Consider the following 16,403-nt stretch of genomic DNA (forward strand, 5'->3'; position numbering starts at 1 on the left):
CAACAAGAGCTGGGGGAGGCTAGGAGACACTAACAAGAGCTGGGGGAGGCCGAGGCCAGGAGACCCCAACAAGAGCTGGGGGAGGCCAGGAGACCCCAACAAGAGCTGGGGGAGGCCAGGAGACCCCAACAAGAGCTGGGGGAGGCCAGGAGACCCCAACAAGAGCTGGGGGAGGCTAGGAGACCCCAACAAGAGCTGGGGGAGGCCAGGAGACCCCAACAAGAGCTGGAGGAGGCCAGGAGACCCCAACAAGAGCTGGGGGAGGCCTGGAGACCCCAACAAGAGCTGGGGGAGGCCAGGAGACCCCAACAAGAGCTGGGGGAGGCCAGGAGACCCCATCAAGAGCTGGGGGAGGCCAGGAGACCCCAACAAGAGCTGGGGGAGGCCAGGAGACCCCAACAAGAGCTGGGGGAGGCCAGGAGACCCCATCAAGAGCTGGGGGAGGCCAGGAGACACTAACAAGAGCTGGAGGAGGCCAGGAGACCCCAACAAGAGCTGGGGGAGGCCAGGAGACCCCATCAAGAGCTGGGGGAGGCCAGGAGACACTAACAAGAGCTGGAGGAGGCCAGGAGACCCCAACAAGAGCTGGGGGAGGCCAGGAGACCCCATCAAGAGCTGGGGGAGGCCAGGAGACACTAACAAGAGCTGGGGGAGGCCAGGAGACCCCAACAAGAGCTGGGGGAGGCCAGGAGACCCCAACAAGAGCTGGGGGAGGCCAGGAGACCCCATCAAGAGCTGGGGGAGGCCAGGAGACACTAACAAGAGCTGGGGGAGGCCAGGAGACACCAACAAGAGCTGGGGGAGGCCAGGAGACCCCAACAAGAGCTGGGGGAGGCCAGGAGACCCCATCAAGAGCTGGGAGAGGCCAGGAGACACTAACAAGAGCTGGGGGAGGCCAGGAGACCCCAACAAGAGCTGGGGGAGGCCAGGAGACCCCATCAAGAGCTGGGGGAGGCCAGGAGACACTAACAAGAGCTGGGGGAGGCCAGGAGACACTAACAAGAGCTGGGGGAGGCCAGGAGACACTAACAAGAGCTGGAGGAGGCCAGGAGACCCCAACAAGAGCTGGGGGAGGCCAGGAGACCCCATCAAGAGCTGGGGGAGGCCAGGAGACACTAACAAGAGCTGGAGGAGGCCAGGAGACCCCAACAAGAGCTGGGGGAGGCCAGGAGACCCCATCAAGAGCTGGGGGAGGCCAGGAGACCCCATCAAGAGCTGGGGGAGGCCAGGAGACCCCATCAAGAGCTGGGGGAGGCCAGGAGACACTAACAAGAGCTGGGGGAGGCCAGGAGACCCCATCAAGAGCTGGGGGAGGCCAGGAGACACTAACAAGAGCTGGGGGAGGCCAGGAGACCCCATCAAGAGCTGGGGGAGGCCAGGAGACACTAACAAGAGCTGGGGGATATAAATATAAAGTCTGAGCTAGTCACACTTTACATTAAGTGAGGTGAATATTTCGAGGTAAATATAATAGGATTAAATTCTTCTAATGGCAAGTGAGATTACTCTCAGACGTCTCCTGGGACACAAGTGTTGAGGCTGAGGAGTGATCAGTCTCTCTCATAACTTACCAGCTGATGGGGAATACCCAGGCCTCGTAAGTAGAGACTTAACGAGGCCTCGTAAGTAGAGATTTAACGAGGCCTCGCAAGTAAAGACTTAATGAGGCCTCGTAAGTAGAGACTTAACGAGGCCTCGCAAGAAAAGACTTAACGAGACCTCGTAAGTAGAGACTTAACGAGGCCTCGTAAGTAGAGACTTAACGAGGCCTCGCAAGAAAAGTCTTAACGAGTGAAGACAACATAAAAGCCTTTTAAGACTAAAAGTCTGAGTCTTGAAGTTTCAATGTAAAAGTTGCGAGAGAGAGAAGGGAAGGGAGGTGGTCCAGTCCTGCCTGTAGACGGCCTGCAGGGTCCTTCTCACTCGCTCTGTCCAACCACTTGGGGTGGACGGTAGAGCGACGGTCTCGCCTCATGCAGGTCGGCGTTCAATCCCCGACCGTCCACAAGTGGTTGGAACACCATTCCTTTCCCCCCGTCCCATCCCAAATCCTTATCCTGGCCCCTTTCCAGTGATATATAGTCGTAATGGCTCTTTACCCCCCTGATAGTTCCCTTCTCCTCCCCCCCCCCCCCCCACGAGGCTACTCTATCAAGTGCTATAATTGGCCAATTTAAGAGAGAGGTAAAAAGTTGTGTGAACAAGTTAGGAAGTGCTTTTAAAGTTTTACAACTTGTTTCCCATCAAGACATCAGGGTAGTGGATGCTAAAGTGGGGCTTCACTAATGGAGTGTATAGGAGCCATTCACGAAAGAGCCATTGAGATTCACGAAGTAGTTACGCAAGCACTTACGAACCTGTACATTTTTTCTCAAACTTTGGCGGCTTTGTTTACAATTATTAAACAGTTAATGAGCTCCGAAGCACCAGGAAGCTGTTTATAACAATAACAACAGTTGAATGGGAAGTTTTCATGCTTGTAAACTGTTTAATAAATGTAACCAAAGCCGTCAAAGATTGAGGAAAGATGTACACGTTCGTAAGTACTGGCGTAACACAGCTTCGTGAATCTGGCCCCTGATCCACTACAACAGGTCTCTACAGGAGCTATAAGTGTGTGGTGGAGTCCTGATCCACTACAACAGGCATCACAAGTCGTCTGCTCCTGTACCCTCCTGTGTGTAAAACTAGTAGGGTAAGGCTTACCATGAGCTATGGGAAGGGAAAGCTCTCAGCCAGCTAACAGGAGTCAGCAGTCGTCTGCTCCTGTACCCTCCTGTGTGTAAAACTAGTAGGGTAAGGCTTACCATGAGCTATGGGAAGGGAAAGCTCTCAGCCTGCTAACAGGAGTCAGCAGTCGTCTGCTCCTGTACCCTCCTGTGTGTAAAACTAGTAGGGTAAGGCTTACCATGAGCTATGGGAAGGGAAAGCTCTCAGCCTGCTAACAGGAGTCAGCAGTCGTCTGCTCCTGTACCCACCTGTGTGTAAAACTAGTAGGGTAAGGCTTACCATGAGCTATGGGAAGGGAAAGCTCTCAGCCTGCTAACAGGAGTCAGCAGTCGTCTGCTCCTGTACCCTCCTGTGTGTAAAACTAGTAGGGTAAGGCTTACCATGAGCTATGGGAAGGGAAAGCTCTCAGCCAGCTAACATGAGTCAGCAGTCGTCTGCTCCTGTACCCTCCTGTGTGTAAAACTAGTAGGGTAAGGCTTACCATGAGCTATGGGAAGGGAAAGCTCTCAGCCTGCTAACAGGAGTCAGCAGTCGTCTGCTCCTGTACCCTCCTGTGTGTAAAACTAGTAGGGTAAGGCTTACCATGAGCTATGGGAAGGGAAAGCTCTCAGCCTGCTAACAGGAGTCAGCAGTCGTCTGCTCCTGTACCCACCTGTGTGTAAAACTAGTAGGGTAAGGCTTACCATGAGCTATGGGAAGGGAAAGCTCTCAGCCTGCTAACAGGAGTCAGCAGTCGTCTGCTCCTGTACCCTCCTGTGTGTAAAACTAGTAGGGTAAGGCTTACCATGAGCTATGGGAAGGGAAAGCTCTCAGCCTGCTAACAGGAGTCAGCAGTCGTCTGCTCCTGTACCCTCCTGTGTGTAAAACTAGTAGGGTAAGGCTTACCATGAGCTATGGGAAGGGAAAGCTCTCAGCCTGCTAACAGGAGTCAGCAGTCGTCTGCTCCTGTACCCACCTGTGTGTAAAACTAGTAGGGTAAGGCTTACCATGAGCTATGGAAAGGGAAAGCTCTCAGCCTAATAGAAGTCACAAGTCTGTACCCTGTACCCTGTGCTCCTATACCCACCTGTGGAAAAAGTCTGAACTTGCAGTTCAAGGACACTAAGGCCCTAATCATTCCTGTAAAGCCTTTAATTAAGCCTTTAATACCCCCCTACCCTTACTCGGATGTTTAATTACATCCCCAAGGCACCCTTTTCCTCATGCTGCTGTTTCTCCCTTATCTTGGCTATCCTGTACAGCAATTAATTAGGCTTTTATTCCTTCTTCAAGAACCCATAAATCCCCTTTAATTACATTTGCGATACCCATCGTGTGAAACTAATTTGCATACTAATTATGATGTCTTTTTAAATTAATTAACTCGAAGTTGTTCACATTACTAAACCACCGCATATTAGTGCAGGTAATTACTGCTATGATGAACAACGGCGTGTATGAGTAGACGGTTCAGGCTCCCACACCTGCACCACACTCCCACACCTGCACCACCCTCCCACACCTGCACCACACTCCCACACCTGCACCACACTCCCACACCTGCACCACCCTCCCACACCTGCACCACACTCCCACACCTGCACTACACTCCCACACCTGCACAACACTCCCACACCTGCACCACACTCTCACACCTGCACTACACTCCCACACCTGCACAACACTCCCACACCTGCACTACACTCCCACACCTGCACAACACTCCCACACCTGCACAACACTCCCACACCTGCACCACACTCTCACACCTGCACTACACTCCCACACCTGCACCACACTCCCACACCTGCACCACACTCCCACACCTGCACTACACTCCCACACCTGTACAACACTCCCACACCTGCACAACACTCCCACACCTGCACCACACTCTCACACCTGCACTACACTCCCACACCTGCACAACACTCCCACACCTGCACTACACTCCCACACCTGCACAACACTCCCACACCTGCACAACACTCCCACACCTGCACCACACTCTCACACCTGCACTACACTCCCACACCTGCACCACACTCCCACACCTGCACCACACTCCCACACCTGCACCACACTCCCACACCTGCACTACACTCCCACACCTGCACAACACTCCTACACCTGCACAACACTCCCACACCTGCACCACACTCTCACACCTGCACTACACTCCCACACCTGCACAACACTCACATCTGCACTACACTCCCACACCTGCACAACACTCCCACACCTGCACCACACTCTCACATCTGCATCACACTCCCACACCTGCACCACCCTCCCACGCCTGCACTATCCTCCCACGCCTGCACCACCCTCCCACGCCTGCACTACACTCCCACACCTGCACCACCCTCCCACACCTGCACAACACTCCCACACCTGCACCACACTCCCACACCTGCACCACACTCCCACACCTGCACCACACTCCCACGCCTGCACTACACTCCCACACCTGCACCACCCTCCCACGCCTGCATTACACTCCCACACCTGCACAACACTCCCACACCTGCATCACATCATGGCATGAACCCGCTTAAATGACAAAATAATTACACCTCGCCCACCACACTCAGGTTCATTGTGGTAGAAATATTAACCTTTATGTAGTGAGTTGAATTGTGTACTCACCGACTTGTCCTTGCGGGGGTTGAGCTCCGGCTCTTTGGTCCCGCCTCTCAACTGTTAATCAACTGGTGTACAGGTTCCTGAGCCTACTGGGCTCTATCATATCTACACTTGAAACTGTGTATGGCAACTGTGTATGGAGTCAGCCTCCACCACATCACTTCCTAATGCATTCCATTTGTCAACCACTCTGACACTGAAAAAATTCTTTCTAATATCTCTGTGGCTCATTTGGGTACTCAATTTCAACCTGTGTCCTCAATTTCAACTAGTGCGTATGCCTCTTGTGTTAAATAGTCTGTCTTTATCTACCCTATCAATTCCTCTTAGAATCTTGTATGTGGTGATCATGTCCTTCCGAACTCTTGTGTGTGTGTCCCAGTGACATGAGGTGTAATTCTTGTAGTCTCTCCTCGTAGCTCATACCTCTCAGCTCGGGTACTAGTCTGGTGGCAAACCTTTGAACCTTTTCCAGTTTAGTCTTATGCTTGACTAGATATGGACTCCATGCTGGGGCTGCATACTCCAGGATTGGCCTGACATATGTGGTATACAAAGTTCTGAATGATTCTTTACACAAGTTTCTGAATGCCGTTCGTATGTTGGCCAGCCTGGCATATGCCGCTGATGTTATCCGCTTGATATGTGCTACAGGAGACAGGTCTGGCGTGATATCAACCCCCAAATGTGTGTGTGTGTGTGTGTGTGTGTGTGTGTGTGTGTGTGTGTGTGTGTGTGTGTGTGTGTGCGTGTGTGTGTGTGTGTGTGTGTGTGTGTGTGTAAGCCAGGACACTAGCTTTCCAGGTTATAGTGTTGTAATCATAACTGATGTAGAGTCATTCAGTGTTCCACCTCTGGTTCATAACAAGTCCCTAATACCCTTGTGCTAATGAAGCAGTTTCATACATTTCTCTCTCATCTTTATCTCTTTGTTACAGCTATGACCTCTCATTCTGTTGGGGGGGGGGGCGGTGGGTGAGTGTGGGGGGGGGGCGGTGGGTGAGTGTGGGGGGGGGCGGTGGGTGAGTGGGGGGGGGGGGCGGTGGGTGAGTGTGGGGGGGGGCGGTGGGTGAGTGGGGGGGGGGGCGGTGGGTGAGTGTGGGGGGGGGCGGTGGGTGAGTGTGGGGGGGGGGCGGTGGGTGAGTGTGGGGGGGGGGGGGGCGGTGGGTGAGTGTGGGGGGGGCGGTGGGTGCAGGAGGGGGCCATACAAGCACCCCTCCTCCCCCCCCCCCCACGTGTAGGGCACCTCACCGTCAGGAGACCTGGCCCAGTGCCAGCATGTGCTGCTTCATATGTTGGTGCCACCCCACCACCGGCGCCACCCCACCACCGGCGCCACCCCACCACCGGCGCCACCCCACCACTGGCGCCACCCCAACACCGGCGCCACCCCACCACTGGCGCCACCCCACCACCGGCGCCACCCCACCACTGGCGCCACCCCACCACCGGCGCCACCCCAACACCGGCGCCACCCCACCACTGGCGCCACCCCACCACCGGCGCCACCCCACCACTGGCGCCACCCCACCACCGGCGCCACCCCACCACTGGCGCCACCCCACCACCGGCGCCACCCCACCACCGGCGCCACCCCACCACTGGCGCCACCCCAACACCGGCGCCACCCCAACACCGGCGCCACCCCACCACTGGCGCCACCCCACCACCGGCGCCACCCCACCACTGGCGCCACCCCACCACCGGCGCCACCCCACCACTGGCGCCACCCCACCACCGGCGCCACCCCACCACCGGCGCCACCCCACCACCGGCGCCGCCTCACCACCGGCGCCACCCCACCACCGGCGCCACCCCACCACTGGCGCCACCCCACCACCGGCGCCACCCCCACCACCGGCGCCACCCCACCACCGGAGCCTCCCCACCACCGGCGCCACCCCACCACCGGAGCCACCCCACCACCGGCGCCACCCCCACCACCGGCGCCACCCCCACCACCGGCGCCACCCCCACCACCGGCGCCACCCCACCACCGGCGCTACCCCACCACCGGCGCCACCCCACCACCGGCGCCACCCCACCACCGGCGCTACCCCACCACCGACGCCACCCCACCACCGACGCCACCCCACCACCGGCGCTACCCCACCACCGGCGCCACCCCCACCACCGGCGCCACCCCCACCACCGACGCCACCCCACCACCGGCGCTACCCCACCACCGGCGCCACCCCACCACCGGCGCCACCCCACCACCGGCGCCACCCCACCACTGGCGCCACCCCACCACTGGCGCCACCCCACCACCGGCGCCACCCCACCACCGGCGCCACCCCACCACTGGCGCCACCCCACCACCGGCGCCACCCCACCACTGGCGCCACCCCACCACCGGCGCCACCCCACCACTGGCTCCACCCCACCACCGGCGCCACCCCACCACCGGCGCCACCCCACCACCGACGCCACCCCACCACCGGCGCCACCCCACCACCGGCGCCACCCCACCACTGGCGCCACCCCACCACCGGCGCCACCCCACCACCGGCGCCACCCCACCACCGGCGCCACCCCACCACTGGCGCCACCCCACCACCGGCGCCACCCCACCACTGGGGCCACCCCACCACCGGCGCCACCCCACCACCGGCGCCACCCCACCACCGGCGCCACCCCACCACCGGCGCTACCCCACCACCGGCGCCACCCCACCACTGGCGCCACCCCACCACTGGCGCCACCCCACCACCGGCGCCACCCCACCACCGGCGCCACCCCACCACTGGCGCCACCCCACCACTGGCGCCACCCCACCACCGGCGCCACCCCACCACCGGCGCCACCCCACCACCGGCGCCACCCCACCACCGGCGCCACCCCACCACCGGCGCCACCCCACCACCGGCGCCACCCCACCACCGGCGCCACCCCACCACCGGCGCCACCCCACCACCGGCGCCACCCCACCACTAAAGGACACTAAAGGTCTCGAATGCCCCTATCGGCCACTACCAGGCAGCTCCTATTTATCTGCACCCAAACAAATTCACAAATGTCTAAGCTACGCTTGAAACACCCCCCCCCCCTTCAGCTGAGGAACAGCTTTGTGGAGAGTGGAGTGAGACGCGGAGTACATGACGTATATCACGGGACAATAATTCTTTGGCTCTACGATAAGGTCAATAACCAGGACTTGAAGATGAGGTTTCACATGGGCTAGGGCTCATCACATGGGCCAGGATTCATCACATGGGCCAGGACTTATTACATGGGCCAGGATTCATCACATGGGCCAGGACTTATTACATGGGCCAGGACTCATCACATGGGCTAGGATTCATCACATAGGCCAGGGTTCATCACATGGGCCAAGAATCATCACATGGGCTAGGATTCATCACATAGGCCAGGGTTCATCACATGGGCCAAGAATCATCACATGGGCTAGGATTCATCACATAGGCCAGGGTTCATCACATGGGCCAGGATTCATCACACGGGCCAGGATTCATCACATAGGCCAGGATTCATCACATGGGCCAGGACTCATCACATGGGCCAAGAATCATCATAGAGTTAAGAGTCCACTTAAGGAACCTGTACATCTTTCCTCAAGCGGGTATAGACTGTATTCAGTAAACAGTTTACGAGGTGGGAAGTGTACAAGAGTGACAACCTGGGGACCACCACCCATCTACCACTGTGGCTAACCTTGTAAACTCTGGACAAAATACAGACTAAGCCACCATAATGGAGGAAAGATGTACAGCTTTCGTGGACACGTTAATGCATGATGGATATCGGCCCCAGGTCACTTGAGGCGCCGAGCAGGAGGAGCAGCCAACACAGAGAGGGAAGAGGTCACTGCACCACACAAGGTTTAGGTTGACCTACGTGAAGGTCAAGCTCTACAAGCCTGCTAGCACGTGAGACCTGTCTACGGAATAAGGGACAACTGGGGGGCTTATGGGGGGACAGGCAAGCTGTGGCGGGACATTTAGGTGAGGTGTGTGGTGGACAATCCCAGCCGCCAGCAAGAGGTAAGAACACTTATGGTGGAGAAACACCAGTAAGGGTCCCCTAAACCTTCCCAGCTGGCAACACTAAAGGCTCTTTATAACTCTCCCAGCGGCCGTTCTTGTCCAGGCTCTTGGGGGCGTGTCCTGGGGAGGGCGACACAGGGGTGGGGGCGTGCCCTGGGGACGACACAGGGGCGGGGGCGTGTCCTGGGGGGACGACACAGGGGGGGGGGCGACACAGGGGAGGGGGCGTGTCCTGGGGACGACACAGGGGTGGGGGCGTGTCCTGGGGACGACACAGGGGTGGGGGCGTGCCCTGGGGGGGGGCGACACAGGAGTGGGGGCGTGTCCTGGGGACGACACAGGGGTGGGGGCGTGTCCTGGGGACGACACACGGGTGGGGGCGTGCCCTGGGGGGGGGGGCGACACAGGAGTGGGGGCGTGTCCTGGGGACGACACAGGGGTGGGGGCGTGTCCTGGGGACGACACAGGGGTGGGGGCGTGTCCTGGGGACGACACAGGGGTGGGGGCGTGCTCTGGGGGGGGCGACACAGGAGTGGGGGCGTGTCCTGGGGACGACACAGGGGTGGGGGCGTGTCCTGGGGACGACACAGGGGTGGGGGCGTGTCCTGGGGACGACACAGGGGTGGGGGCGTGCCCTGGGGGGGGCGACACAGGAGTGGGGGCGTGTCCTGGGGACGACACAGGGGTGGGGGCGTGTCCTGGGGGCGACACAGGGGTGGGGGCGTGTCCTGGGGACGACACAGGGGTGGGGGCGTGTCCTGGGGGGCGACACAGGGGTGGGGGCGTGTCCTGGGCACGACACACGGGTGTGGGGGGTCCAACAACACCCCAGATAACCCTACAAGAGGTACACCACCATCACACGGCACCCAAGAACGGACACGTCTTGCTAGCTCCATATTGCGGACAATATGGAGGGCGGCGTCTGGGATGCTCTCGGACGTAGGTTCGAATCCTCGTCACGGCCCTTGTGGATTTGTTTAATATGGAGTACACTATAGGTCCCTAGTCCCTGTGACGAGGTCCCTAGTCCCTGTGACGAGGTCCCTAGTCCCTGTGACTAGGGGACCCAGCTCATGACTTCCTGGTAGTCGAATGGTGAGGAAGAAGAGGACTGAGGTCTTAAAGTCTATATGTACTAGGGGGTAATATCTGGCGCAGGTGTTTATCAATACATTGTTGTGATGGTTGTCAGGTGTTGTAGAGAGAGTGTGTGATGGTGCAGAGGTGTGGTGGTGGTGGTGTGGGTGTTGTCACTCCCAGTGTTGTGGTGCACACTCCTCACTACTCCTGCTGCCTCCTACACTGCTCATCTGCACGGCAACACCTCTACCCCTGGCAGGCACGAGGGACAAGGGACGAGGGACAAGGGGAGGGACGAGGGGAGGGACAAGGGACGAGGGGAGGGACGAGGGGAGAGGGGAGAGAAGAGGGACGAGGGGAGAGAAAGTGCACAGGATCGAAATTGGATTTCTTTTATATTGAGTTAGAGGCCGAGGTGAAAAACAGTCCAGGAAGACCTTTATCTGTCACCTACATCTCTCTCTCTCTCTGTCTCTGTCTCTGTCTCTCTCTCTCTCTCTCTCTCTCTCTCTCTCTCTGTCTCTCTCACCCTCCCTACCTCTCTCACTCTCTCTACTCTTTACTCTCACTACTCTCTTATTAATATCATCATTTTTAAGAACAAAATTTAATTAAAAGATATAATGCTGTAATCCAGGTTTCAAAATATAAATAATCTACTTATACACAAACAAATTGTTGTTCAGGAGCGACCACCAACCACCCTTCATGTTCATAACATAACCCGGGCTCTAGTAATACCATTACACCCGGGCTCTAGTAATGCCATTACACCCGGGCTCTAGTAATACCATTACACCCGGGCTCTAGTAATGCCATTACACCCGGGCTCTAGTAATACCATTACACCCGGGCTCTAGTAATACCATTACACCCGGGCTCTAGTAATACCATTACACCCGGGCTCTAGTAATACCATTACACCCGGGCTCTAGTAATACCATTACACCCGGGCTCTAGTAATACCATTACACCCGGGCTCTAGTAATACCATTACACCCGGGCTCTAGTAATGCCATTACACCCGGGCTCTAGTAATGCCATTACACCCGGGCTCTAGTAATACCATTACACCCGGGCTCTAGTAATACCATTACACCCGGGCTCTAGTAATACCATTACACCCGGGCTCTAGTAATACCATTACACCCGGGCTCTAGTAATACCATTACACCCGGGCTCTAGTAATACCATTACACCCGGGCTCTAGTAATACCATTACACCCGGGCTCTAGTAATACCATTACACCCGGGCTCTAGTAATGCCATTACACCCGGGCTCTAGTAATACCATTACACCCGGGCTCTAGTAATACCATTACACCCGGGCTCTAGTAATACCATTACACCCGTGCTCTAGTAATGCCATTACACCCGGGCTCTAGTAATACCATTACACCCGGGCTCTAGTAATACCATTACACCCGGGCTCTAGTAATACCATTACACCCGGGCTCTAGTAATACCATTACACCCGGGCTCTAGTAATACCATTACACCCGGGCTCTAGTAATGCCATTACACCCGGGCTCTAGTAATGCCATTACACCCGGGCTCTAGTAATACCATTACACCCGGGCTCTAGTAATGCCATTACACCCGGGCTCTAGTAATGCCATTACACCCGGGCTCTAGTAATGCCATTACACCCGGGCTCTAGTAATGCCATTACACCCGGGCTCTAGTAATACCATTACACCCGGGCTCTAGTAATACCATTACACCCGGGCTCTAGTAATACCATTACACCCGGGCTCTAGTAATACCATTACACCCGGGCTCTAGTAATACCATTACACCCGGGCTCTAGTAATACCATTACACCCGGGCTCTAGTAATACCATTACACCCGGGCTCTAGTAATACCATTACACCCGGGCTCTAGTAATACCATTACACCCGGGCTCTAGTAATACCATTACACCCGGGCTCTAGTAATACCATTACACCCGGGCTCTAGTAATACCATTACACCCGGGCTCTAGTAATACCATTACACCCGGGCTCTAGTAATACCATTACACCCGGGCTCTAGTAATGCCATTACACCCGGGCTCTAGTAATGCCATTACACCCGGGCTCTAGTAATACCATTACACCCGGGCTCTAGTAATACCATTACACCCGGGCTCTAGTAATACCATTACACCCGGGCTCTAGTAATGCCATTACACCCGGGCTCTAGTAATACCATTACACCCGGGCTCTAGTAATACCATTACACCCGGGCTCTAGTAATACCATTACACCCGGGCTCTAGTAATACCATTACACCCGGGCTCTAGTAATACCATTACACCCGGGCTCTAGTAATGCCATTACACCCGGGCTCTAGTAATACCATTACACCCGGGCTCTAGTAATGCCATTACACCCGGGCTCTAGTAATACCATTACACCCGGGCTCTAGTAATGCCATTACACCCGGGCTCTAGTAATGCCATTACACCCGGGCTCTAGTAATACCATTACACCCGGGCTCTAGTAATACCATTACACCCGGGCTCTAGTAATACCATTACACCCGGGCTCTAGTAATACCATTACACCCGGGCTCTAGTAATACCATTACACCCGGGCTCTAGTAATACCATTACACCCGGGCTCTAGTAATGCCATTACACCCGGGCTCTAGTAATGCCATTACACCCGGGCTCTAGTAATACCATTACACCCGGGCTCTAGTAATACCATTACACCCGGGCTCTAGTAATACCATTACACCCGGGCTCTAGTAATACCATTACACCCGGGCTCTAGTAATGCCATTACACCCGGGCTCTAGTAATACCATTACACCCGGGCTCTAGTAATACCATTACACCCGGGCTCTAGTAATACCATTACACCCGGGCTCTAGTAATACCATTACACCCGGGCTCTAGTAATACCATTACACCCGGGCTCTAGTAATGCCATTACACCCGGGCTCTAGTAATACCATTACACCCGGGCTCTAGTAATGCCATTACACCCGGGCTCTAGTAATACCATTACACCCGGGCTCTAGTAATGCCATTACACCCGGGCTCTAGTAATGCCATTACACCCGGGCTCTAGTAATGCCATTACACCCGGGCTCTAGTAATACCATTACACCCGGGCTCTAGTAATACCATTACACCCGGGCTCTAGTAATACCATTACACCCGGGCTCTAGTAATACCATTACACCCGGGCTCTAGTAATACCATTACACCCGGGCTCTAGTAATACCATTACACCCGGGCTCTAGTAATACCATTACACCCGGGCTCTAGTAATACCATTACACCCGGGCTCTAGTAATACCATTACACCCGGGCTCTAGTAATGCCATTACACCCGGGCTCTAGTAATACCATTACACCCGGGCTCTAGTAATACCATTACACCCGGGCTCTAGTAATACCATTACACCCGGGCTCTAGTAATGCCATTACACCCGGGCTCTAGTAATACCATTACACCCGGGCTCTAGTAATACCATTACACCCGGGCTCTAGTAATGCCATTACACCCGGGCTCTAGTAATGCCATTACACCCGGGCTCTAGTAATGCCATTACACCCGGGCTCTAGTAATGCCATTACACCCGGGCTCTAGTAATGCCATTACACCCGGGCTCTAGTAATACCATTACACCCGGGCTCTAGTAATACCATTACACCCGGGCTCTAGTAATACCATTACACCCGGGCTCCCAATTAGTCACTGTTAGAGTAATCCCCGCCGGTGCTCACCTCTGCACGTGTTCCATAATGTAAACATCATTTATGTCAAGGAATGTTTAGTTGCTGATGGTGACATTGTTAATGGTGCGGCGACCGTCACCAGGGGTCATACCTTGAGGTTACCTTGAGGTGCTTCCGGGGGCTTAGCGTCCCCCGCGGCCCGGTCGTCGACCAGGTCTCCTGATATACAGGGGTCATACAGGAGTGCGTGGTACAGTTGGCTTCCTTCTCCACTCGCAATTCGGAGGATCCCGGGTTCGATTCCCGGGAAGGAGGGAGCCGGTTGAGAGGCGGGACCAAAAAGCCAAAGCTCAACCCCCGCAAGCATAAATAGGTGAGTACACACACACACACACACACACACACACACACACACACACACACACACACACACACACACACACACACACACACACACACACACACACACACCCCCCACACACCCCCCACACACACACCCCCCCCCCACCCACACACACCCACACACCCCCCCCCCACACCCCCCACCCACCCCCACACCCACACCCCCCCACACACCCCCACACTCACCTGACATTCTCGTGGCGACTCATGTAGATCTTCTTGAACTGTCCGTCTCCCCCGCTGCCCAGGTCCTGTCTCATGGTCTCCGCCACATGCTTGGGCAACACGGACAGCAGCAGCCGCTCCTGTAACACACACACACACGTCAACACTGTAACCTTTATGTAACACAATATACACTTGGTCACGGTGGGCGTTGGTGGGGGGAGCCGCCCCCTCAAGGACAAACACTATGTTACATGAAAAACCACGAAATGTTCCTCCATTCCTTCCCTCAGGAGAGCCACAGGGCTGCCATCCTATACGGGCTCACCATAGCCCGTGCTACTTGGAACTGTTTGTTCCAAGTAGCGAATCTTTAACAACAAACAATGCCATCCTAACTGTGAGGTAACAGTCCCAGACAGTTAAGGACACGCCCCTCCCACAGTTCCCACACGTCAATAATTAAAATCGTTCTTCAATAATCATACAGGTATTTGAGGGGGGTCCACTTCTCAGCCTCCCCTAACTCTCCCTTAGCCTCCCCTAACTATACAATACAATACAATACAATTTTATTTAGGTAAGGTACATACATACAATAAATATTTACAAGGATTGTTTAACTTATAGGTATAGCTAGTACATACAATGCCTAAAGCCACTATTACGCAAAGCGTTTCGGGCATAAAACTCTCCCCCAGCCTCCCCTAACTCTCCCCCAGCCTCCCCTAACTCTCCCCCAGCCTCCCCTAACTCTCCCCAGCCTCCCCTAACTCTCCCCAGCCTCCCCTAACTCTCCCCAGCCTCCCCTAACTCTCCCCAGCCTCCCCTAACTCTCCCCCAGCCTCCCCTAACTCTCCCCCAGCCTCCCCTAACTCTCCCCAGCCTCCCCTAACTCTCCCCAGCCTCCCCTAATTCTCCCCAGCCTCCCCTAACTCTCCCCAGCCTCCCCTAACTCTCCTCCAGCCTCCCCTAACCCTCCCCCTGCCTCCCCTAACTCTCCCCAGCCTTCCCTAACTCTCCCCCAGCCTCCCCTAACTCTCCTCAGCCTCCCCTAACTCTCCCCAGCCTCCCCTAACTCTCCCCAGCCTCCCCTAACTCTCCCCAGCCTCCCCTAACTCTCCCCCAGCCTCCCCTAACTCTCCTCCAGCCTCCCCTAACTATCCCCAGCCTCCCCTAACTCTCCCCAGCCTCCCCTAACTCTCCCCAGCCTCCCCTAACTCTCCCCAGCCTCCCCTAACTCTCCCCAGCCTCCCCTAACTCTCCCCCAGCCTCCCCTAACTCTCCCCCAGCCTTCCCTAACTCTCCCCCAGCCTCCCTAACTCTCCCCCAGCCTCCCCTAACTCTCCCCCAGCCTTCCCTAACTCTCCCCCAGCCTCCCCTAACTCTCCTCCAGCCTCCCCTAACTCTCCCCCAGCCTCCCCTAACTCTCCCCCAGCCTCCCCTAACTCTCCCCAGCCTCCCCTAACTCTCCCCCAGCCTCCCCTAACTCTCCCCAGCCTCCCCTAACTCTCCCCCAGCCTCCCCTAACTCTCCCCCAGCCTCCCCTAACTCTCCCCCAGCCTCCCCTAACTCTCCCCCAGCCTCCCCTAACTCTCCTCCAGCCTCCCCTAACTCTCCCCCAGCCTCCCCTAACTCTCCCCCAGCCTCCCCTAACTCTCCCCCAGCCTCCCCTAACTCTCCCCCAGCCTCCCCTAACTCTCCCCCAGCCTCCCCT

The sequence above is a fragment of the Procambarus clarkii genome, chromosome 82 (genome assembly GCF_040958095.1).
Source record: "Procambarus clarkii isolate CNS0578487 chromosome 82, FALCON_Pclarkii_2.0, whole genome shotgun sequence".
NCBI classification, from domain to species: Eukaryota; Metazoa; Arthropoda; class Malacostraca; order Decapoda; family Cambaridae; genus Procambarus; species Procambarus clarkii.